Source organism: Zeugodacus cucurbitae, chromosome 3 (genome assembly GCF_028554725.1).
Source record: "Zeugodacus cucurbitae isolate PBARC_wt_2022May chromosome 3, idZeuCucr1.2, whole genome shotgun sequence".
NCBI lineage: Eukaryota > Metazoa > Arthropoda > Insecta > Diptera > Tephritidae > Zeugodacus > Zeugodacus cucurbitae.
The window spans coordinates 12,637,456-12,661,190 of NC_071668.1; the positions used below are offsets into that span (position 1 = coordinate 12,637,456).

A 23,735-nucleotide genomic window follows, 5' to 3' on the forward strand; every position below is an offset into this window, starting at 1 on the left:
GGTAATGTGCTCTGGAGTAGTTATCATGTCAGGATCTTGAGATCTCCAGTTTCCGAGTTCATTCGGAGATCGCTTTAAAAGCAAGGTTCAACCTTGAGTTTATGCTTTTGTGACACATAATTTTTTATTACAGAGTTAGGTCAAAGCTGCTTCTATGAGAAAAAGTAAATCAGTATATAAGAGGCACCTTGATTATTTGCTAGGTGTCAATAGTTCTAAACTATTTGGAGAGATCGTGTTAAAAAATACTTTTTTTCTACTCTCAGATTTTCCAAATAAGTAATCCAAGACGTACACTCTGGTCTAGAGCTAATAGCGGGATTAGACAGCAGCTAATTGATCAATTAACCGGCCTCTGCTCGATTAAAACGCTTATTAGATCGATTTACCATACAAAATCAAAATCTGCATTTATTTTGAATTGAATTTTAATGGACTTGAAAATCAAATGCAACTCTGCGACAAAGTCGTGCGATATGCGTTCTTTGTCTGCGATTGGCTGAATTTTTTGATAAAAAAAAGCTACGGTAGATGTCGCTGCTAAAATATATTAATCAGCTGATGAAACTTACCAACTTTTTATGAAAAGCAAAAACAAAAATGTATAGCAGCTGATCGGTTATCGAGTAGTCGGCAGAATAAAAGGCAAAATAGGATTTCCCGATAAAAATTCCGATTGATAAACTAATTTGGCTGTCTAAAAACGCTATAAGTTTCTTCCAAACATAAAGAGCTTTTTCAAATCTTTTGAGGGGCTTTCATTGGAATAACTTGATCACTTTATTATTATCGTGAAGTTCATAATACTCTACTATATTCATTTCTAGTTTGTATGACCGATTATATGATGAACTCCGACGCTAATAAGAGGGGTCTATCTTGAGCAGTTTAGAGGGTAAAATTTTGGCCAATAGATGGTGTGTTGTGCTTCAGAACTCTCATAACCTTTTAATAAAACAATTATCGTTGCTTGAATGGTGATATAGTTTAAAAAGGAATCCATCTTGGTCTCATGAAAGTTTGAGATGCGATACTCCTTAGTATAGACCGATCTTGCTATATATAAACATCCCTTCTAAATTCGACATATTGCTGGTTGGACCAATTCTGAATTCCAGAGTTTTTCTTATTCGAAATATTTTCTTTAAAAACAAAGTCAGTTACAATTTGAAAGCGATTGGCAACGCTACAATATAAATCTACATGTGGCATATGAAACGATCACAAAACAAAAACACTAAAATAAATATAAAAACAAAAACTCAAAACCTCATATGCAAAAGAACACGTAAAGACAAATAAAAAGACAGCAAAACAAAAAGCAAAAACAAAAAAAACAGCAAACACAACAAACACAACAAACGCAGAGCGCAGAAGTTCATTAAACGCCGACACAACGGCCAAAGCAGCTGGCGGCACAACACAACAGTCATAGTACAAAGCAAAAGAAAGGTAAGCAATAAGAATAAAAGTGTGAAACAAAGAAATAAATATTATGGGTTACCAAATAAAAGAAGAAGAAGAAGCAGAAGCAGAGTGTGTGCAAAAAGAAGTAGCCAACAAAAGATAAACAAACGAAAACCAGTACAAAAAGCAAACACACTTTATGGCAGTGCGGCGAACTCGACAGCGCTCAAACTGTTGCATTGGCGAAACCCGATTGAGTGTGAGTGAGTTCACTAGCGGAGTGCATTCCAAGCGGCGGCGACGACTCAAGCGCTGCGCGTGTATCTGTGAGATGTGCTGCATGTATGCGTTCGCCCGGTGGTGACTCAACGCGTGCGGTGTGCGGCTGCACTTTCGTAGATAACGCGGCGAATTGGTAGCGCGCACTTTATTGTTGTTTTTATGCTCGCTTTTTTGCCTTTTCGTTTGAGCGTGTGTTTGTATGTATAAAATGTATGTAAATAGTAGAGCAAGAATGCCACTGAAGTGCTAGATAAATTCGCCGCAGCTAAAGCAGATAGCGGATAGCGGCCATACAATTTCTTGCATTTGTCTGCGTGTATATGTGCCGTTGACTTTTTCGGCAGCTCGCTATGCTCGGCACTTCGTGCTTACAATATCAACACTGTGTGTGTGTGTATTGTTGCTTTTGTTGTCGGCATTGTTGTTGTTGTTTTGCACTGTTTTATACTCGTATTGGGCACAACACTGCTGGCTCGCCGTGCGCTGTATGCCTGTCGATGCTCATAGATTTCAGTATCGCAGAGATATTCGACGTGAACGGTTCGTTGGTGCGACGATTTGCTGCGACACAACGGTATTTGCTTAGATACGAAGCGCGTAGCGAAAAGCGGCGCCGCGTGTGAAGTGAAGTGTTACAACGAGTGTATGATGTACATATGTAGCAAACATTAGATAGGCTATATAACAGCAATACACAACAACAATATAGAGTAAATTTATATAAAATATTTAATCATATAATAAGCAGAGGCGCGACGACGATAGTGTTGAAGTGACAACAATCAAGTGAAATATTATAAATAAATAAATAATATTAAATTATCTACATTCATGCATGTACTAAGTATGTGTGCGTGAAAACAAAAAAAAAATTGCTAAGTATGTTTGTAAGCAAGTGGAAATCAAAGAAATTCCAAAGTTCGATTTTTCATAATTTATTTCACAGCTAAACTAAAATATATATAATACTTATATAGACAGATATATGTACATGTGAGTATATCTGCCGATTCGTGCACATGTAAGTGCGTGTGTGTGTGCACGTGCGCGTACCGCTACCGTAAACAGCAGCGGTGATCAGCGATCAGCAGCAGCAGCAGCAGCATCGTGAGTGCTTGTAAATATCATTTATATACATAAATACATATATACAGATGTTTTTATGTATATATGCTATATATGTATGTTTTCGGTGTGTTTGTGTAAATTTGGCTTCAGCGCAAAAGTGAGGCGAAAGAACATACGTAAAGCGAGAATAATATTCGAAAAATGTTTATAAAATTCAAAAGGCTTAAATACATACTATGTATATAATTAAATAATACGAAACATAAGTGGAATTTCCGTAAATATGAAAATTATAAATTGTATGCAAAAAACAATAGAAACAACAGCTGCTGCCTGTATTAGTTGTTTATATTGTATGTGTTTAATTGCCAATAAAATTATTTATTTTTGCTGTAGTGCAATTAATTTTTGATGCTCGTGTGTTACTAAAATGATAATTTAATTCATTAAAAAATAAAAATTATTATTAAAATATTTTTCAAACAAATTCTGCATTCGAAAACCAGTTCTTGTAAACGGGTTAAAGTCACTAGTAAGAAAAAAACAAAAGAAAAAATATTTTAAATGTGTGCAAAAGTGCATTGCTGCTGCCGAAAAAACTTGTATCGGCATTACGAAAGTGTGTGATAAAGGCGAAGTACCGAAAAAACGGAAACCATATGATCGCTGTGGCGTGATTACATTAAAATAAATTATAAAATTAAATTTAAAAAATATGGAAAAAATATATGCTGCATACAAAGTGAACTACGAAATGTGAATTTAATAAAAATAAATTTTAATGTTAATATAAAAAACATATAAAAAAATAAATAAAATCTAAACAATGTTTATAAAATTAAAATTCAGCGTTAAAATCAACAAATTTTCGTTCTTTAGCAAATTCTTATTATTTTAGGAGAAATAAAATATTATTAAAATTCGGAATCTTATTAAATTTAAATTAAATTAAATTAAAAAAGTTAGATAAATCAAAAATATATTTCTGCTGAATTTTTGCTAATTTCAGCGCATTGGGCTCATTTTTAGCAGCATAGGAGTCAGCTTTTAAATTATACATACAAAGTGAAGTATCACATTTAGAATTTAATAAAAATAAATTTGAAAGTAAATATTAAAAACATAAAAAAAATATAAAATCTAAATAAATTAAAAAAAATTAAAATTCAGCGTTAAAATTAAAAAATTTTCGTTCTGTAGCAATTTCTCATTATTTTTGTAAAATAAAAATATGATTAAATTTCGGAATTATATTAAAATTAAATTAATTTAAAAAAAAATAAATAAATCAAAAATATATTTTTCGAATAAATATTTTTATATAAATTTTTTCCAAAATTTTAATTGAAATATATTTTTGCTGAATTTTTGCTAATTTCAATTCATGGGGCTCACATTAGCACTATAGGAGTCAGCTTTCGAATTAATAAAATTTGCTTATGTCAATGCTTTAACTGTAGATTTTGTTTATTTACATTTTATTTGAGTTGGTATGTTAAATAACGGTATTAAATGTAATAAGTGGTTTAAAAAAAATTTGATGTAATAAATAAATATTTTCAATTGAAACAAAAAAAAAAAAAATTTTTTAAATAACAAAACTCAAAACAAAAGTGTTAAAAAAGTGCTAAATAACATTCAATAACTACACTAATTATTCTACTTCGACGTAATTTCGCTGAAAATTACTTCATTACTTTTGTTATTAAGTGTATTTAGTGCCATATTAATTTGCGCTGTGTGTGTGTTTGCCATTAATAAAGTGAATAATTGTCAATTATGTAACAGCAGTAATCGCAAATAGAGAGGATCAGCGTGTTTCTAAAGGTTAACATAAAAAAAAATTAAATAGAAATAAGTTTTAGTTAAACATAGGAAACACTCGTAGATAGAAGTGTTTACAAACAATATCTGTATATGTACAAATACCTAGGTATACTTATATATGTACATATATAGGCAGTGTTTTAAGTGCGAGCGATAAGCTGAATTAACTTACAAACAGCAAGCCGAAACAACAAGTTAAAACGAAAAAACCATAAAATAATAATAAAGCAGGCGTGTCAATATTAATCATGCGAAATGCTTAGAGAATTTATACGGAATCGAGAACTTGAAAATATTGCGTAAATTGTTCAGTAAATATAAAAAAACTGTAATATTGGTGGTTAAGTTTTATGAAAAACAACTGAGCATTATGAAAAAGCTGATTTTTCAATTTATAAATTTCACCAATTTAGTTATATATTTTTTTACAATTTTTTAACTATTTTAGATTTTTTTTTAATTTTTCTGAAATTTTTTTCGTAGAATTTCGCAAATTCTATTTTGTGCTATTTGAAAATTTCGAAAGAAAAAAAATATTTTTTTTTTGCTATTTTTCCAAATATTTTATTGTTATATTTTCCAATAAAAAATTTCTCATATATCCTAGCCTCCAAAATATTAATAATTTCCATATGTTATTATTGTATTTTGTCTTCAGCCATCTATATATCACGTTTATACATAGTATATACGATTATATGTGGTGATCGTATCAGCACCAAAGCAATAAAAAATTATAATCAAAACAACCACATTGTTTACTGATTGCCAAACAAAAAAAAAAGAGAAATGAAAGATTAATAAAAAGCTTGTACTAAAACAAATGAATATTCTGAATAATCTGAAATACATTTGTTTAAAAAAGTATATATTTTTTAAATAATTAATTTTTTAAAATAATATTTATTAAAAAAAAATATTGGCATGGAATTAAATTTATTTAAGTATACATTAACAAATGTTGGCTATTAAAATAATTGATAGCTCCCCACGACGATTTTTCATAAGTCGAAATTTATATTTCATACCTGACATTCAGGAATTATGTTCTCTGCAAAATATTTCGAACTAATTGAGAGCTATATGCAAGTGTTTTAATTTTCTAATCCAAGTGTTTTAAGTATTTTTTTCTAAGTCATAGAAAATGATTTTTGCTATAAAATGTATTTCAATTAAAAACCACTAAATTAAAGCAATTAAACATCTGATTCAATTAAACATTTGAACAATTTAACATCTGATTATTCTAATTTTAACATAATAATGGATCAATTATCATCTTACTCGAATAGTAATTAATTGATAACAAAGAACAAGTAATTAATTGGCAATAAAGTGTTCAATTAGAAGCGAATATTGCAATTTAATGGGAAAACGAAATGACATCAAAATAAATATTAGAAAGAAAACCAAAAATATTTTGCTGTAATGCTCGATTTTTTCTTGAAAATTCTATTTGCTAATTTTCTAATAAGAAATTTATCTTTTTTAATTTAAGTGAGTAATTTATTTCTTAATAGCCTAAATAACAGAGTTTTTTTTTAAACGGACCTACAACCTCTTCTCAATTTTGTGAATTATAGTAAAGAGAGTAGGCTATCATTCTTAATTTTAAAAAAAGGTTAATGGTCTTTATTTTGAGTTAATTAAAACTTTAATTGAACACTTAATTGTGCAATTTAATACAAATTAAATATTTGCTACTTTCAAGCCCTTTGATATATCCTTAAAAAGTAAAATCGATATGAAATTAAGAATCTTACCAAAAAACTTCCGAAAAAATTACCTATTAATGTCTGTTTATGTGACAAGCTTCTTAATTGAGTCAATTAGCAATTATACACTGTCTATATAAATACAGCTGTAGACAGTTAGCAAATTGAATAAATTAAATGGCGTCTGTAAGCTATTAGCATATGTCTGTGAACACCAAAAATGACGTATCTATTCAATTTTTTTAACTAATTAAAATGTCTATGTGAACATTGGGGTATTTACATAGTGTATATTCCGTATGTACTTATCAGTTTAAGTTCAAATTCAAATATTTTTGCAATTTCCAACATGCAATTGTTTTGCTGAAACTGTCAGATTAATATTTTGTTTTCCTTTATGAGATAATATTTTAAAAAAATCAACAAAACATAACCTCAATTTTCGTAATTTTTTTTTTAATTCACTCAACTCTTTCGCATCGTTCCTGCTTTATTAATTTGTTTGCTTTGTTTTATTTCGTTCTCATTTTTCGCAAAACAGCAAAAAAGGCGATCGCTGATCACGTTTATCGCTACGAAATCACACAATCACTTACATACTTCTATATGTATGTATGTATGTATGTATGTAAGTGTCTGAATTCGCTTGATTTTCTGCGCGTGCACTTCGCTATTTGCTTTGCATTTGGTTTATCAGCGAATTTTCGTTTACATACAACAACAGTTATTTTTAAGTGAGACGTGTGGTTTTTTGAGTTCCATTATTTTTTTTTAAATATATGCAAATTGTTTGCTGAGAATTCTTAGTGTCAATTTGTTGTTGCTTTAAATTGCAGTGAGCTCATGCATTTCCTTGCAAATTTTAAGGGATTTCAAATTTCATAGAAACTACTATGTGAGTGTGCATATATACATGTAAGTGGGGGAAAACGGCGAAAACCGCAACAAAGTTTCCATCGCCTCGTTCTTATATTCTTATTATATGCACTTTTGATTATTCCCTTTTCGCACACAACTACAGTAAAGTACATATACATACATACATATTGCACTTATGAAACATATATGCCTTTATTCACTGAGTGCATTTATACTAGTCTCGCCTTGCTTTGCCTCGTATGCGGCGAATTCACCAGTGCAATGTTGGGCGCAGCAATGCACTCGTCTGTGCATTTGTTCTTGTTTTTGTTTTTGCTTTTGCTGCTGACTTTTGTCGTTTCGTTTCCTTTTGATATTTGCTTTCATTATTATTTTCTTGATTTTTATTTTTGTTGTTTTTATTTGCTTTACCGCTGCTTGCTGCATACACATGAATTCGCTGCGTCTGAAGTTGCAGCGACGTTTGCTTATATGTGTTCATGTATCTGCATGTGTGTTTGTTGGCTTACATATTCGACATTCTTCAAATAATTACAAAGTAGTTCCGAGGAAGTCTAACTAGAAAAGGCGTGTGTTATGTCGTCTGTGTTTCGGCGCACAGCTGACTGTCAATGGTGCATTTGTATAAATGTTGTGCATGTCTCACAACTGATTGAGTTTGTAAATGACATTTGCTACTTCACTCAAACGGGTTTGTGTTATGTACAAGAAATGTGATATACATATATGTAGCTATATAAGTATGTAAATATGTGTTGTCTTACAAGAATGCTGTAGTCAGTTTTTTCAATGAAGAAATTTGTATGGAGTTAAATAAATCTTGAAGAAGATATTGCTGTGGGTTATAAAGAGATCGTTGCACAACATATAAAAAAAAAAATTTCGAGAAATAAATGTTCGAAACTTATTCTTCATTTTACTCTTTACTAGATTTTGAAAATATATAATTGTTTTATTCTTATTCGAACTATTGCTCCAGCTCAATATTTCATAGATCATGCGGAGAGAGGAAGTTCTAAAAGAAATTACTCGATTTAGACTATAATTTTTGAGTTCGAATATCTATTCTCTTAACTATACACTGGTTTTTCATTTTTCTTCTTTAGATTTCCTTGATACTCTCAGTTAACGTTTTCAAAGATTCATCTATGCTATATATTTAATTTTGCGAAAATATTTTTTCTCAGCTAATGATTTCAAAGAATCGTGCAACCTATTGATTTTATATTCGAAAATATTATTATAACTCGAAAATTTTTATATTCGAAAATATTTTAATAACTCGAAAAGGCTCCCAAAACATTCCAAAAACAGTTAGTTGCTTAATTTGAAATGATTCTCTCAGCTAACGGCTTTCAAGAATCATCCAAGCTATTGAATTTGTATTCGAAAAAAATATATAATTTGAAAAATTTCTCAAATCTCTTGAAAACACTTAGACCTTTAATTTTAATTCATTTTTTTCAGCTAACGGTTTCGAAATATGCATTTATAAATTTTTGTCAATATAGATTTCATATTAAAAAATAGTTCTTTCATTTTATTTGATTCTTTAACTATGGGTTTCAAGGAATTACCTAGGCTATCATTCTTTGTAGATTTTCAAACAGAAACGCAGCTCAAACTCGATTTTTTTAATTTCACAATATATTTTTTAAATATTTTCAACCAGTTTTTCCTCCAAAAAATTTTCTCAGAACATCTATTTCAAACCAAATTTTTTCTCAATATTTTTTAATAATTTTCAAACAAATTTTTCTGGCCGAAACTTTCTCAAAACACCTAGTTTTTCTCAAAATTTTTCTCAGCACACATAACTTACGATCTTTCGACGCTTTTTGCATAAAATTAAAATTAGTCAGCACTTTTTTGCCCTTGGCCTTTTTGAAACAATTTTGTCTAGGAATGTTTTTTTCTTTGTATTCTCTTTTCATTTTTATGGTCATTCGTCGCGCCAACAGAGAACAAAGCCAAATATCTATATAATAAATACAGCTACACATGCAAATATAATATTTATATATAAAATTTATATAAATAAATAAATAAAACTCAACAAGTTGTATGCAGATAAGGCGGGCAGGTGTTTTGTTATGCGCTCCACATGATTAACTGGCGACAGCCTACCGCCACACGCTGAACCGTCGCACCTTAGCATATAATGGGGGTAACCCAAAGGCGTCTCGCACGCTTTGCTGTTATTGTTGTTATAAGTTAAAGTTATTCCATTTACATTTTACAACAGTTTCGCACACTTTTGCTCGCTTACTTTATTTTATACTTTATTTATTCTCTTTTGGCGTTTGGTCTGCGGTATTTCTTTATAAGTCGTTATCTCCACCCTTTGCTTGTACTTCGTAGAGACGAAGCCGTATGTGGTGTGTTGTGCGCCGCCCTTACCGTTATACTGTGTACACCCTTACCATGTTGCACAACCTCCTCTGGCTGCCGGCTGTTCACCGCTGACGCCCAGAGTAACCAGCTGGTTTTGTTGTTGTTTGTTGCATTGGTTTGTGGCGTTTTTTGCTCGCTACTGTGCGGTTGACTGCCATTTTTTTTAAAGCCGCCAACATACTTCTTATTGTCGTTGTTTTTGCGGGCAGCGTCGCCGACACTATGCGTCTGTTATGCAAATACTAGACGACAGTTTTTTGTTGTTGTTGTTATTACTATTGTTATTGTTTTTGTTAATATTATTGCTGTTGTTGTAGTGGTGGTGTTCGCTATTGCATTACTTTTGCGGATATTGCGGTTAGCCGTTCGCTGCAATGCTGAAATATTTGACTCAAATAGTGTTTGTTGTTGTTTTGTAGTGCTTATTTCGGCTTTGTTATTTGTTTTTCTTTTTGTCGAGGCGTCGCAAATGATGTTGCCCTATTTTGAACTCGTCAGCGTTTTTTGTTCCCAATTTCCTTTTCTTTTGTCCACAAGTTTTGTCTGCTGTCTGTCGACAAAAAGTAAATATGTTGAAAAATTTGGGCGTATAATAGCTTACACTGTGTGCTAAAAGTACGCAGAATTAATAAATTTGCGGTTAAAACAAGAAAATCTGAATTTTTCTAAATATTCTCACAATTATTTATTCAATTGTTATGGATTTTTTATTTCTTAATTTTAAAATCTCAGAGACATTTTATGTGAATTTTGATTTTGTGCTTTTTTTTCATTTTGCATAATACAATTTTATATATCGATTTAAATCGATAAAGTTGATATCACAAAATATCGATAAATATCGATAAATTTCAAACCCTCAAAGAAACAATTGCGTTTTATTGATGGTAATCGATTATTGTAAGTTAATTTTATCGAAATGGGCATCGAATATATGTACGGAAAAAACAAATACTTTAATAAAAACTCGTTTGTATGAATTTTTAAAGTAAAAGTATAAATATCGATATTTATCGATTGAATTAAAGGTGAAAAATTTCGACAAAATTACAAAAACTTCATAGAAATTAATAAAAATAAAAGACAAATATACAAGTTGGCAGAGTTGCGGTTTATCTTGAGAAATAGCGGCTTATTAGAAGGAATCTATAAAAATAAAAAGATTATTTTGAGAGTTATTAATAAGAATACAAGGTCAACGATTATGACGGCGGCACGACAGAGATAGCATTGGAGATTTGTTTGAAGAGTTGCATTTACTTCCAAATACATATAGAGTAATGTATGCAAATATTACTTTGCTCCAAGCAAACCACGCAACTTTCACTATTGCACTCACAGATGTGTGTATATATGCATGTATATTTAAAAAAAAATCCTCATTGCCAACCTGTGTGCAAATGTTAAAATAATTGTTGTTTTTATCGGTTTATTCAATATCAATTTTCCTGCGTAGCGCAGAAGGTCATGACACAGGAGACTGATATTGACTGGAAGGCCAACGCGCGCCTGGGAGCCGCCAGCGCTTATCCCTGTGGAGATGTACAGTTGTACGCGTACTAACTGTCATGCAATCAAACAAATGCCTTCGGAGCACGAACTGTGTGCATTTGCTCTGCTGTCTGTGCTGTATTTGTTTAAGAGAAGGTTAACGTCTGTGTTCTGTTCTGTTCTGTTTTTCTTTTACTGTTTTTTTTTTCAATTTTTTATTCGTCAAATGCAAACGTTGTGTCTGCAGCTGCTTTTTGCATACGCTTTATGGCATGAATACATGGAATTCTTCTATGTTTTTGTGTGTTGTTCTTGGGAAAGGTGTTAAAAATAGCAGAATGTTTGAAGTTTATGAGTTTTTATTAACATATATATATTTTTGTTGTAAAAATTAAAAAAAAAAACAAGGTTTTTGTTTTGCCATATCAGTGAAGGGTATCGCTCTTATCTGAAGTAGTTTGGGCAAACATTTTCTGCGAACTGTATCTGGTTTCTTAGATTCTGCTTGTGAGGTATTTAACTGTGTCATGATTTCACGCTATTATCTGATTTCGATATCTTTTACTGTAATAATACTGTAAATTATATTACTGTAAATACTTAAACCTCAAATAGCTGTTCAAAGAGCGGCATATATTCCAAGAAAATGCTAGATAGTGGCTTCTAAGGAAAATATGCCTGTTTTCTAATAATATTTTTCCAAGAAATTCATTAAATTGAAAATCAATAAAATGTCATATGTAGAATTACTTTGTTCTTCATAATAGCTGTGTTGTTGCCCAGTACCATCGTTAAAATTGGTCATAAAAATTGTGAAGTCTTATAGCAATCAAATAATATAGACTCATCAACATACTTTGATGGAGGAATGCATATAGGAAATGCATAAATATATTTATAGGTATATAAATCGGTACATATAATATTCTATATATATATAAATATATGTACATATATGTCTCTAAAAATTTTCTAAGAAAACTTGGGTATATAAGGAACCGGCATCTAGCACGAATATATACTAGATATACATACATACTTGGCTCCCATACCTCTGCCAGCTACTGTCTCTAATAAGCATCAACAGCTTTAATACTTGTGGCTTAAGCAATAATTTTATTTTTTAGTGAGGAAAAATGACACTTTCCATCATAGCAACACGGCCAAAAGAGACTTTATATATATATATATGTATGTATATAGCTGCTTCTATGTATTTAGTAGTATATATTTCCAAATACATGTACATGGCAAATTAGCGTCATTATTTAGCGGTTTTATACTTTCCTGATTTGCGGTTTTTATTTCTGTTTAACACATTTCCTTAATTACGTTTTAAAAATCTCACAACAATTAACAGCTGCGACTGAAATTGACAATGCGCTGATGTATCTATATAATAATGACAGATTTTATGGCAAAATGATACATATATATTTCTAGGAATAGATATATATATCATTCATTTACATGAATAGTGTCACAATTCAAAAAAGTCGATAACTCATGGAATTTGTATATTTGAGAGAGCTAAGAGGGTGTAAAGCGTATACCAATTAAATATATTTTTGTAAAATTTTGAGTTTCATAGTAATTTTTCGAAATTATAAATACCGTTATTTATTTGTTATGAAATTTAATAATATTTCGTGGCTTCACTGATACTCTCAAGTTAGTAGATATGATATAATATGAAAAATCATAATAAATTGTAGGGAAAATATCTTCAAAAATTTATATATTTTTTTGTCTGATGCTCTCATATTTTTCTATTTTATCATTTATTATATTTTTTTTATAAAAAAATATTAAATAAATAAATAAATTTCATTATCGCCTCCATAGTAGTTTTATGCGCCTTTATGGTGTTTACACAATTTATTGCCTGGCTACAATGCATTATTATCATTAATATCGAAAAGAGATAAAACAAACAAGTAAGGAAGAGCTAAGTTCGGGTGTAACCGAACATTTTATACTCTCGCAATTTATTTATTTAACTTTATTTATATTATATTATACGCAATTTGACCCACATATTCGTCATATATATTGTATAAAGTCCATTGAAAGTTGGAAACCATAATATTAGGTTAGAAGCACCGAGGTCCTCGTGTTCGATATATGGGGCCTTAAAAACCTATGGTCCGATTTCGACGATTTTTAGAATGGGGCTGCCACACTATTAACATAGTATTTGTACAAAGTTCTGCACCGATATCTTCACTAGTACTTAGTTTATATATTGTAAAGTAAACGATTCAGATTGTCTTCAAAGTTCTGGTATATAAGAAGTAGGCGTGGTTGTGAAGCGATTTGGCCTATTTTCACAACATATCATTGGGATGTAAGGAAACTATCACAAACCAAGTTTCATGGAAATCGGTCGAGTAGTTCCTGAGATATGGTTTTTGACCCATAAGTGGGCGACGCCACGCCCATTTTCCATTTTGTAAAAAAATCTGAGTGTAGCTTCTATCTGCCATTTCTTATGTGAAATTTAGTGTTTCTGACGTTTTTCGTTAATGAGTTAACCCACTTTTAGTAATTTTCAACCTAACTTTTGTATGGGAGGTGGGCGTGGTTATGATCCGATTTCTTTCATTTTTGGACTGTATAAGGAAACGAAAATAACGACTGCAGAAAGTTTGGTTTATATAGCTCTATTGGTTTGCGAGATATATACAAAAAACTTAGTAGGGGCCATAGTTTTATTTATGGCTTAGTTATTGCATTTTATGTGTTTTCGGTTTTCGCCATTTTGTGGGCGTGGCAGTGGTCCGATTTTGCTCATTTTCGAAAGCCACCTTCCTAGAAATAAGTGTGCCAAGTTTCATCAAGATATCTTAATTTTTACTCAAGTTACAGCTTGCACAGACGGACGGACGGACGGACAGACAGACATTCGGATTTGAACTCCACTTTTCACCCTGATCACTTTGGTATATTTAACCCTATATCTAACTCGTTTAGTTTTGGGTGTTACAAACAACCGTTATGTAAACAAAACTATAATACTCTCTTTAGCAACATTTGTTGCGGGAGTATAAAAATATAAAATGATATCGATTAATGCATATCTATGGTGTCTGCATACAAAATACTAAACAAATATAAAAATATTAGCTGATGAATATGTAAATATTGTCATGACTGCAGAGTTGCCCACGCAAAATAGCATTATATTGTTATTGTTGTTATTATTGTAGTGGTCGAAAATATTCCTCAACTAAGTTGCAGGACTCTTGTTGTGTTGTGACAGTTCTAGGCTGTATAAAAATGCGGGTATTTTTCGGTTACGTAGAACAACGGTCAGTATGTTGCTCATACGCCATGGTCACTTTGGTAATGAATTGCTTGATATGGTACAAAATTTTGTGGAAGTAGCATAATGAAGCTACAATTACACTTTATAAAAGTTGTAAATCAATTAAAATATAATAAAAAATTAGAAAAAAATTAAAAATATTAAAAAAAATGATAACCCTTTCTAAGCCACCCGGCAACCCAACTCACCGCCAGACAGTCACCAATATGTCAGCTGTTTTTTTAATTGACGCGCCAGCTAAACAGTTGCATCAAATGCTATTTGCTGTACGGGGTCGGCTGTGCGGCGCATGCATTGTGTACGCTTTCAATTGGCTTCAGTGTGTCTCTACTATGTTGGCTACTGTGTGTGGGCGCGTTTTGTAAGGTGCTTGAACTTCGGCAAGGCCATTTGTATAGATAACGCACACACTCATAAATATACAAGCACATCTACACATTGTTGGTATTAAGCCGTGTTGTTATTCGAGCCTTTGTATCGCCGTAATTGCCAGTCTATTTATTTAACTGCAAATTTGTATATGTCTTGTGTGTGTGTGTGTGTATGTCTGAAGATTTTGGCGAATCCACAAGTGTTGTTGCGATGTAGCGTTATAGATAATAAGGCATAATAGCGTGCTGATGTTGCTAATACGACACTTTAATACACTCAATGTCGTGGCACTTTGTAACGCAATGCCGTAAAAAGAATCTCGGTTTGTATGCCAAAATGGAGTCAAAGTTCAATGGCCTGTAGGCATCTACGAGTATGTGGGTGATGGCAAAGTAATGCTAAGGAAGTTAAATCTGTATTTTTTTTGCTTTCTGTTTTTGTTTAACCCTCTCTCTCTCATATATGAATGTATCAAATATTTAGCGTTGTTATAAAATAATTTTTTTTATAATATTTTCGTAAAAATTACCGCTCACCTAGCTTGTCCATAGCATATTTGGTGTCAATTAACGCTTTTGATAGTCCTAACTGAAATTTGCATTTTGTCATTTCATTTCGGCCAACGGAATATTTCTTCCTTACATTCAGTTCTTGGTTAAATAATTCACACCAAACAAAGCCTACGTGCTTTTGGTCGGTTTCTTATTCAAAGAAAGGCTTTTATACGGGTCTTCTGTTATTAGCTTACTCTTAGCTGAAGTGAACTAAACTAGCTGTTTGTTGCTGCTAAATATTTCCAATTTTATGCTGAAAAATTCCATATCAAAATTAAAAAAAAACTGACTGTTTTATGTAGAATAGCGACTTTTTTTAAGACGTGAGCCACCCTGATTATTTAGTCCGTACAAATTCTAATCAAAATATATACACACAACACTTAATTCACTCAACCATAACACAGAAAAAAGTCTAAGCTGCTTGGGAGCTTGAGTGTACTTAAATAATTACTTTGTTTAATGCCTGCTTAATATTATTTATGATTCATTTGTTGTTGTTCTTGTTAGAATATAATAAATTCTACTGATTGCCATACTAAATTCAACTAAATACCCAACGCAGCAAACCACAGCCAAACACTTATACTCGTATACAAACAGCTACTCTCGTAAGAACTCATGAATATGATCACCGGCTATTGAGGAATTTTCCATGACTCTATGAACGCCAACGGCAATGGCGACAACGGCAATGGCGACAACGGCAATGGCGACAACGGCAACGCCAACGAGCGTATGAGCGTATTTAATTCGTTGTAGCTTGCAGAATATTCGTACTTGACTTATAAAAGCGGCAGCCGGTCATTGCTGTGGTGTTGTTGTTGTACTGCTTTGTTTTTTTTTTTTGTCTTCTATCAGTTCAAGTGAAGCGCGCGCAGAGATTAGCCGCAATCCGTAAAGCACTTTGGCGAGAGTGATCGCTTAGAACACATAAGAACACAGTTACTTGTATTAGACTGTATTTGTGAGTTTAGAGAAATGACGAATTATAAATTTGGAAATAAAATTAAAGAAACTTAAAAAAACATTAAGGAGATTTAAGGAAAAGTTAGAATAAAATAAATTTAATTTAAAATTGAGTAAAATTAAATTAAATTTAATTAAAAACTTAACATAACTTAATTGAACTTAACGTGATTGAACTTAACTTAACTTAACATAACAAAGTAAATAAAATGTCATTGAGATAAAATAAGTTGAAGGAAATCTATGATAACTCAACTTAACTTAACTTAACTTAACTTAACTTAACTTAACATAACACAACTTAAATGAGCATAATGTAACTTAACTTAATTTAATATAACTTAACTTAAATTAAATAAAATGACATTGTGTTAAGATAAATTAAAGGAAATCTATGATAACTCAAATTAACTTAACTTAGCTTAACTTAACTTAACTTAACATAACTCAACTTAACTTAACTTAAATTAAATTAACTTAACTTAACTTAACATAACATAACATAACATAACTCAACTTAACTTATCTTAACTTAACTTAACTTAACTTGACTTAACTAGATTTAACACAACTTAAATTAAATTTAGTTAAATTATACAAAATAATATTGTATTTAATTAAATTAAACGCAATTAACTTCACGTAAAGTAAATTAAATCGAAGTATATTAAATCCGTTAACTTAAGTACAAAATTCAATGTACATACATACTTTTCATGTGCATTTGTTTTCGCTTACTTCTTAATAATAACGACAATTTGCTACCGTACTGATATCATCAATTACAATGAATCAGCTGTGCCATACCTCTTGAGAATTCGCCACTCCTACTGCTGGTTGTACATAATATTAATTTGTATATATTTTGTATGTTAATGTATTATACACTTTAAGTGAACGAATACTCAAAAAAAAAAAATAAACCACATATGTACTTATATATTTATATGTATATAGTATGTATACCCCAACGAGGCGGGGTAATCGCTGAACGATCAATGGCTTATGTTTAACATACTCGTACTTGAGATCACTTTAGGGAACTTGTTTAAATTAAATTAACTTAACTTAACTTAACATAACATAACATAACATAACTCAACTTAACTTATCTTAACTTAACTTAACTTAACTTGACTTAACTAGATTTAACACAACTTAAATTAAATTTAGTTAAATTATACAAAATAATATTGTATTTAATTAAATTAAACGCAATTAACTTCACGTAAAGTAAATTAAATCGAAGTATATTAAATCCGTTAACTTAAGTACAAAATTCAATGTACATACATACTTTTCATGTGCATTTGTTTTCGCTTACTTCTTAATAATAACGACAATTTGCTACCGTACTGATATCATCAATTACAATGAATCAGCTGTGCCATACCTCTTGAGAATTCGCCACTCCTACTGCTGGTTGTACATAATATTAATTTGTATATATTTTGTATGTTAATGTATTATACACTTTAAGTGAACGAATACTCAAAAAAAAAAAATAAACCACATATGTACTTATATATTTATATGTATATAGTATGTATACCCCAACGAGGCGGGGTAATCGCTGAACGATCAATGGCTTATGTTTAACATACTCGTACTTGAGATCACTTTAGGGAACTTGTTTTTTAGGGACTTAGATTGCACTTAGATCACATGTATTTATTTGCTTAAGGTAAAAAATTTAAAATTTCCAGAGTTAAGAAAAAAAGATCAGTTAATTAACACTCTAACAATTTCCTACAGGGCTTGCCTATAAATAAGTATATAACTAAGTGTTGATGCGTGATTTCATAGTTGTGAAGCAAAGTGATCTGATCGTCGAGCAAATTCATTTCATTAATTAATTTATTGATTTTTTTGACACAATGTGACATGAGCGGTTCGTATGAATTGTAAATTAAATTGTGATTAAATATTTACACTGGAAAGATAAATTAATGAAAATGTTTGTAAATAAGAAATTAAAAAATTAAAAATAATGAATAGTATAGTTATGAATAATGAATGAATAGTTAAAATAAAATAAAATAAAATAAAATAAAATAAAATAAAATAAAATAAAATAAAATAAAATAAAATAAAATAAAATAAAATAAAATAAAATAAAATAAAATAAAATAAAATAAAATAAAATAAAATAAAATAAAAAAGAAAACTAAATTAAATTAAGTAAAAAAATAAAATGAAATAACATAGACTTATTTAAACGTAAATAATAAAAAACATAACTTCACTTAACTTGTCTTAAACTAAAAATGAAATTATGAAAACCGCATTATTCTAAAGAAAAAATAATAATTAAAATATAAAAAATGTCCAAGTCCAAATATTTTCAGCTTGTTTAGATAAACTTTGCCTTATTCAAGTCACTATCTTTTGTGTACCTCACAATAAAATACGCACTTATGCCATAAAATCACGCCCCCTAGACCTGCCTCTGCCACTACTTACTTACTCTCATTAATTTTATGATAACACCGCAGTTGTTGTTGTTGTTGGAACTGACTTGAAACTTCTTGCTGCATATGACCGTTATATTTATTTATACATCCGTATGTCATTGTCAACACACTTGAGAGATTAGAACACAAGTGTATAGAATAGAGTAGAAAATGCGAGTAGACATTGCTCAGGGTTCAGAAGAGCTATCGCTTTGGTGTGAGCGGATATATGGCGACAAAGACGACGCTCTGGTAGGTGCCTTAGTTGAGACAAGTGCAAGAGTGTGTGTGGATTTTATCTAATCAATTGCTATGCTTGGGGTGACAATGTGTTGGCTGGGGAGTGTAATGGAAGTAAATATGGGACCTAATCTCTTTTAGTACTTAGTTGGATGAGTGGTAGTTACAACTAGATTGGAGGGGATTTACTAGTGGAAGAAATCTAAAAGAATTTTCGATTATGTGAGTAGTTTAGAGTCTTTGATAAAACACAGAACTCCCTTTTTTCCTCTTATTGTACTTTTTAGCGTTATATGAGGGGTCAGCTGTCATTACCAACCAAGAAGAAACTCTCTTTTTTGATTGTTTAAACATTTAGTGTTCACATTTCTCACTAAAACTCTATAAAAATATATTTTTAAACGCTTTCTGCACTGTCACTCTTTTCTTGTACCACCCAACCCCTTCTCCCATTTCACTCTCTCTTGAGGCACTCGCACCATCCACATTATTAACATCTCGCCTCAAAACCATACTATCAGCGGCAATCAACGTTGGCTGCCCTCGCTTGTGCAAAGTTGTCAGTGTGACTGACACGTTTCGCACGCTCTTGTTAAGAAAATATACAAAATCATTAAAAGCAAAAAGAAAAAATAATTGAAAAAAAGTATTGAAAAAATAGAGCACAGCAATGTTGAGGCGCCTGTGGCTAAGTGAATGAACTCGGCTGGCGTATACCAAGAAAATTGCATAAATACAAAGCAACGGAAAATATGAAAAGAAAACGAAGAAGTATAATGCAACAACAACAACAACGACCAAAAGGCGTCAATGTGAGGAAAAAAAATAAAATTTCAATAATGCAAGGCTTGACTGTAAGCGTGTGCAATGCGTTTGGTTGGGTATGTAGCAAGCAGGGTCTAGCTCTCGCCCCTGCTGCCTTTGTCACCCTGCTTCGGCGCGATTGTTGTAGCACTTTGCGCTGACGTCGCAAAAATAAATGCAGTATGCAATCAGAAACGTTTGTCAAAAAGGGAAGTGAAACGCGTGTGGAACTAAGAAACGACTGGTTTGTCTCCCTTTATTGATTTTAAATTTACGAACTGTATTGAAGTTGAAATTGTGGAAATAATGCATTTTTTCGTTTGTTATGCTTTGTAATGGATCAGCTAATATTTCAAGAACTCAGAACCAGAAGTTAGGTTAGATTCTATGGCTCATCTTCAATGGAAAGGACTGAATTGTTTGGAGTGTTTAAGACAACCCTTTATGAAGCCAAAATCAAAATGGATCATATGTAATCAAATCAAAATGGACAAAGTGCTTTCCACTTTCTATTGCCCATATCTCGCTTGGTAGCCTGAAGATGTGAGATCCAAGGAGGTTCCGCTTTGAACTCATAAATGTATTTCTGTCTCGTCTTCTACAAAAAAAAAAGCTTCCTATATACTGTAATATTCTTTATAGTAATTTCCTTCAATGTTATAATTTAAAATTTTCTTGCACTTTTTTGCTATACTTATATGATTCTTGACAAAAAGTAGTGCCGTAGTAGATAATACACAATGTCGTCACACTGCCATGGAAGTGATTTTTTTTATTTTCGGAAATAAAACAGTCATTTCGTTCGTACAGTAGTTCGTGGTTGTAATTCTCAAATGGTTTGTATAAAAATTATTATAAATCAGTTGAGAGATCACTGGAAGACTGCTTAAGAAAAAAAACAGATATTGTCAAGAACAAATACGGCGAGCCATTAGATATATTGAGATCAGAACAGCTTATATACTGAATAATAGAGATGTGGTAAAGTTTTGCGTAAGCTGATCCGGTAAAGTTCTTGATGGTTTAAAGTGACTACGACAGATCGTGTTACATCAGGAACGAATTGATTTAAATTAATGCCCTTAAAAGATATTATGCCTTTTTTGAGTTAATTTCACAGAAAAATACGTTTGTTAGGAACGTCATGAAGAAAGATTTTGTCATCATCAAAGCACTACTTGTTCTGCCGAATTTGTATTTGCAATTGGTTCTATTTAAAAGCTGAGATCCTATACTGTCTCATTGCCTTTTTCAGAGAATTATATATTTGCTCGTAGTTTCATTAGTTCAGTTTCGTGTTTCTTGGGTACATGCTTGTTCCAAAGTTATACCTTTTCGAGGCTATAATGAACCCTTAAATCACTGCCTGTATGATTCATAAGATTTCGGCATAATCAATTAAACGTATTTGTTTTCATTGTCTATATTGATTTAAATAAAATATTCGTAAAAATTTCCGTATACACAAATATTTACCGTTAATATTGATTGAGTAAATTTTTTCTACAGCACATCATTTATAGCATTTGTAACGCTTACATTTCCGTATAATAAATATGTTTGCACTGGCTATTTAACTATCTCAATATTTACAATGATACTTATTTGAAATGCAAACAACGACAGCCAGATGGCTATTTCCTTATAATATACCTGTAGAATAGAGAAAAATCCAAAAAGTTTAAAAGTCGGGCGACAAGTGAATTACAACGCGTTTCTTTTATTTATTCTATTTACCCGTTTGAGCATAATATGATTTTGTTTTTGTGCATTGCGCCAAATAATGCAAATCACTTTGGCAAATAGTTGGGGCGCAGTAGAATTTCCCAGATGGAAATTTTCGACTTTAATCAAGACAAATAAACACACTCGCTTGAATTCATGAAAACAATAACAAATTGCCTGCTTGCAAGTCCAAGAGTTCAATCAGTTATTTATTTACATATTTAATATAAAATATCACGAAAATTTTTCTCAATAAAATCAACAAACAACAACACAAAGTGGGTGGGTGGCTGTAACAACAACAACACTGCTAACAGTCGCCAACTGTTGATACCAGCTGCTGCCAATCTGAGGCAATAAAAGAAGTTTATCGCTTGCGTTGTCACATCTGTAGCAACTCTTCTTCTTGTTCTTCTTTTTACTTTTCACTGCTTCGCCCAACTTGTTTTGTGCGACTATCAAGTCGGTCATCATCTGCTTGCTGACACGCTTATTTGCACAACTTTTGCAAAGTGAATATGCGTTTTTTGTTGTTGTTTTTTTTCATTTTGTTTCACTGTGCACATTTTACGATCTGTTCACTTGCATCTTACGCAGTTTGTGCTTACGTATTTCCGTTTCAATTCGCAATTAAAAGTTTTGCCATCCTTTTCTTCGTGCATTTCAACTGCGCGCCAACTGTTGCAAGTGCAAGACAATGCCCGGCTTATCAGCGCAAAGAATGGCAATTGTCTGCAAGTTGTTCGGTTGCAGCAAGTGGCTTGTTCGAGGGATACATGGCATATTTGTGTGGCAGCTTTGGTAATAGAGTCATTCAGTGGCTCACTCAGCATAATTGGAATTGAAAACATTGGGACAGCACTAACTTGCTCAGTTAATTTGGTTTAAGGCGCATGAAGACAATGGAAGAATGTGAGAGTTGGTACAATTGTGGAACGACTGGATTATGCTTGCGAAAATGATTCGTTTTAAGTGAGATTATAGTAAGAAATGAAGTTGAAGACTGCAGTAGTTATGTTAGATACTGAACTGCATGAAAATTTATTTAATTTCGCAGGATATATATATCTTAAATTGAAAAATCTGTGGAAGAAAAGTTGAACTATGTGTCTTCGAGTTAAGAAAATGAAAGCAGATATCTACAAAACTTGATTTGATAATGACTAGCAGCATACAAAGGTATGTTTTTTTAGTAATACGTGCCAAAATTGCAGCCAAAAATTTAAATAAGTTAAGTAAACTGTATGCTCTCCGGCATAATATTTGTCTAATGTCTGCAACTTGGCAATCTAAGCGCAAATTAACACTTTATTAGTGGCGTTGAATGCAAAACGAAATTAGAAAACACGAAAGGTAAACAAAAAACCTGATAAGAGTTAAAAAATAACAAATAAAGACAAAAACAAAAAAAAAAAAAATACTAAAAGAGACAATATACAAAAAAAAAAAATAAAGAAATAAAAAAAAAAATAAAAAATTAAAAAAAAAAAAATAAAAAATTAAAAAAAAAATAAAAAAAAAATTAAAAAAAAATTTGAAAAAAATATTAAAATAAATGTTTAAAAACAAGAAGAAGAAAGCATAAACTAAGAGAGCAAACTAAAATTTGTGTAGAAGCTTTTAGAATTAGTATTCATACGTTAAAATAACGCTTTAAAGTAGTGCTTAACGCGAACACACTTGGCTTTGGCGCTCCACAAATTTAGACAACAAATATCGGCGAAATTTTGCCGTCGCCTATTGAGGAAATATAAATATATGCGCAGCTCAAACACACGTGCTCTATATATACTTCAACACACATATGTATGATATATGTGAGCTAATTCAACGACATGTTGTCTAGGCCAACACCAGCCGCCAGCAGCCATTAGCGTAAAGCGTAACGCTACTTACGACTAACCTGCTAGTTGCTCGTATCACACTACGACTGACACTTTGCAACTAACGTCCTTTGTTTGTTTGCCGCAAGCTCATTAAAGCGGAGGCCCATCACGCTTTGGTGCGAGAAGTGTGGCTTTCCGGCAGACTATTGACAAACACAGATACACATACATATATGTAGGTATATTTATATACAATATATGGTAGTTAGCAGCGCGTTTTAGCGTATTAGCTTGCGGGTGAAATGGACTAGAAATAAATGGCGCAAGTTTTTAGTTTTATTTCTTAACATTTAAGCGTGTTCTCTTAATTTTTTTGCGCCAAGCGTTTTGCGCTTTAAGCT

General features: G+C 31.5%; 1 protein-coding gene across 6 annotated transcripts in view; it reads left to right on the plus strand.

The window, feature by feature from the left end:
* The window catches only part of LOC105219661 (dual 3',5'-cyclic-AMP and -GMP phosphodiesterase 11), a 119,906-nt gene that overhangs the window by 37,702 nt on the left and 58,469 nt on the right, over nucleotides 1-23,735 (plus strand). The window contains exon 1 of one of the 6 annotated variants that reach the window (XM_054227475.1): nucleotides 719-1,452. The exons of 1 other annotated variant lie outside the window; for it this stretch is intronic. The gene's annotated coding sequence lies outside the window, so the exon portion shown is untranslated. Of the gene's footprint in view, nucleotides 1-718; nucleotides 1,453-1,496; nucleotides 2,807-23,735 lie in introns of those variants that run through there. 4 more of the 6 variants (XM_054227470.1, XM_054227471.1, XM_054227472.1 and 1 more) reach the window with 4 other exon arrangements.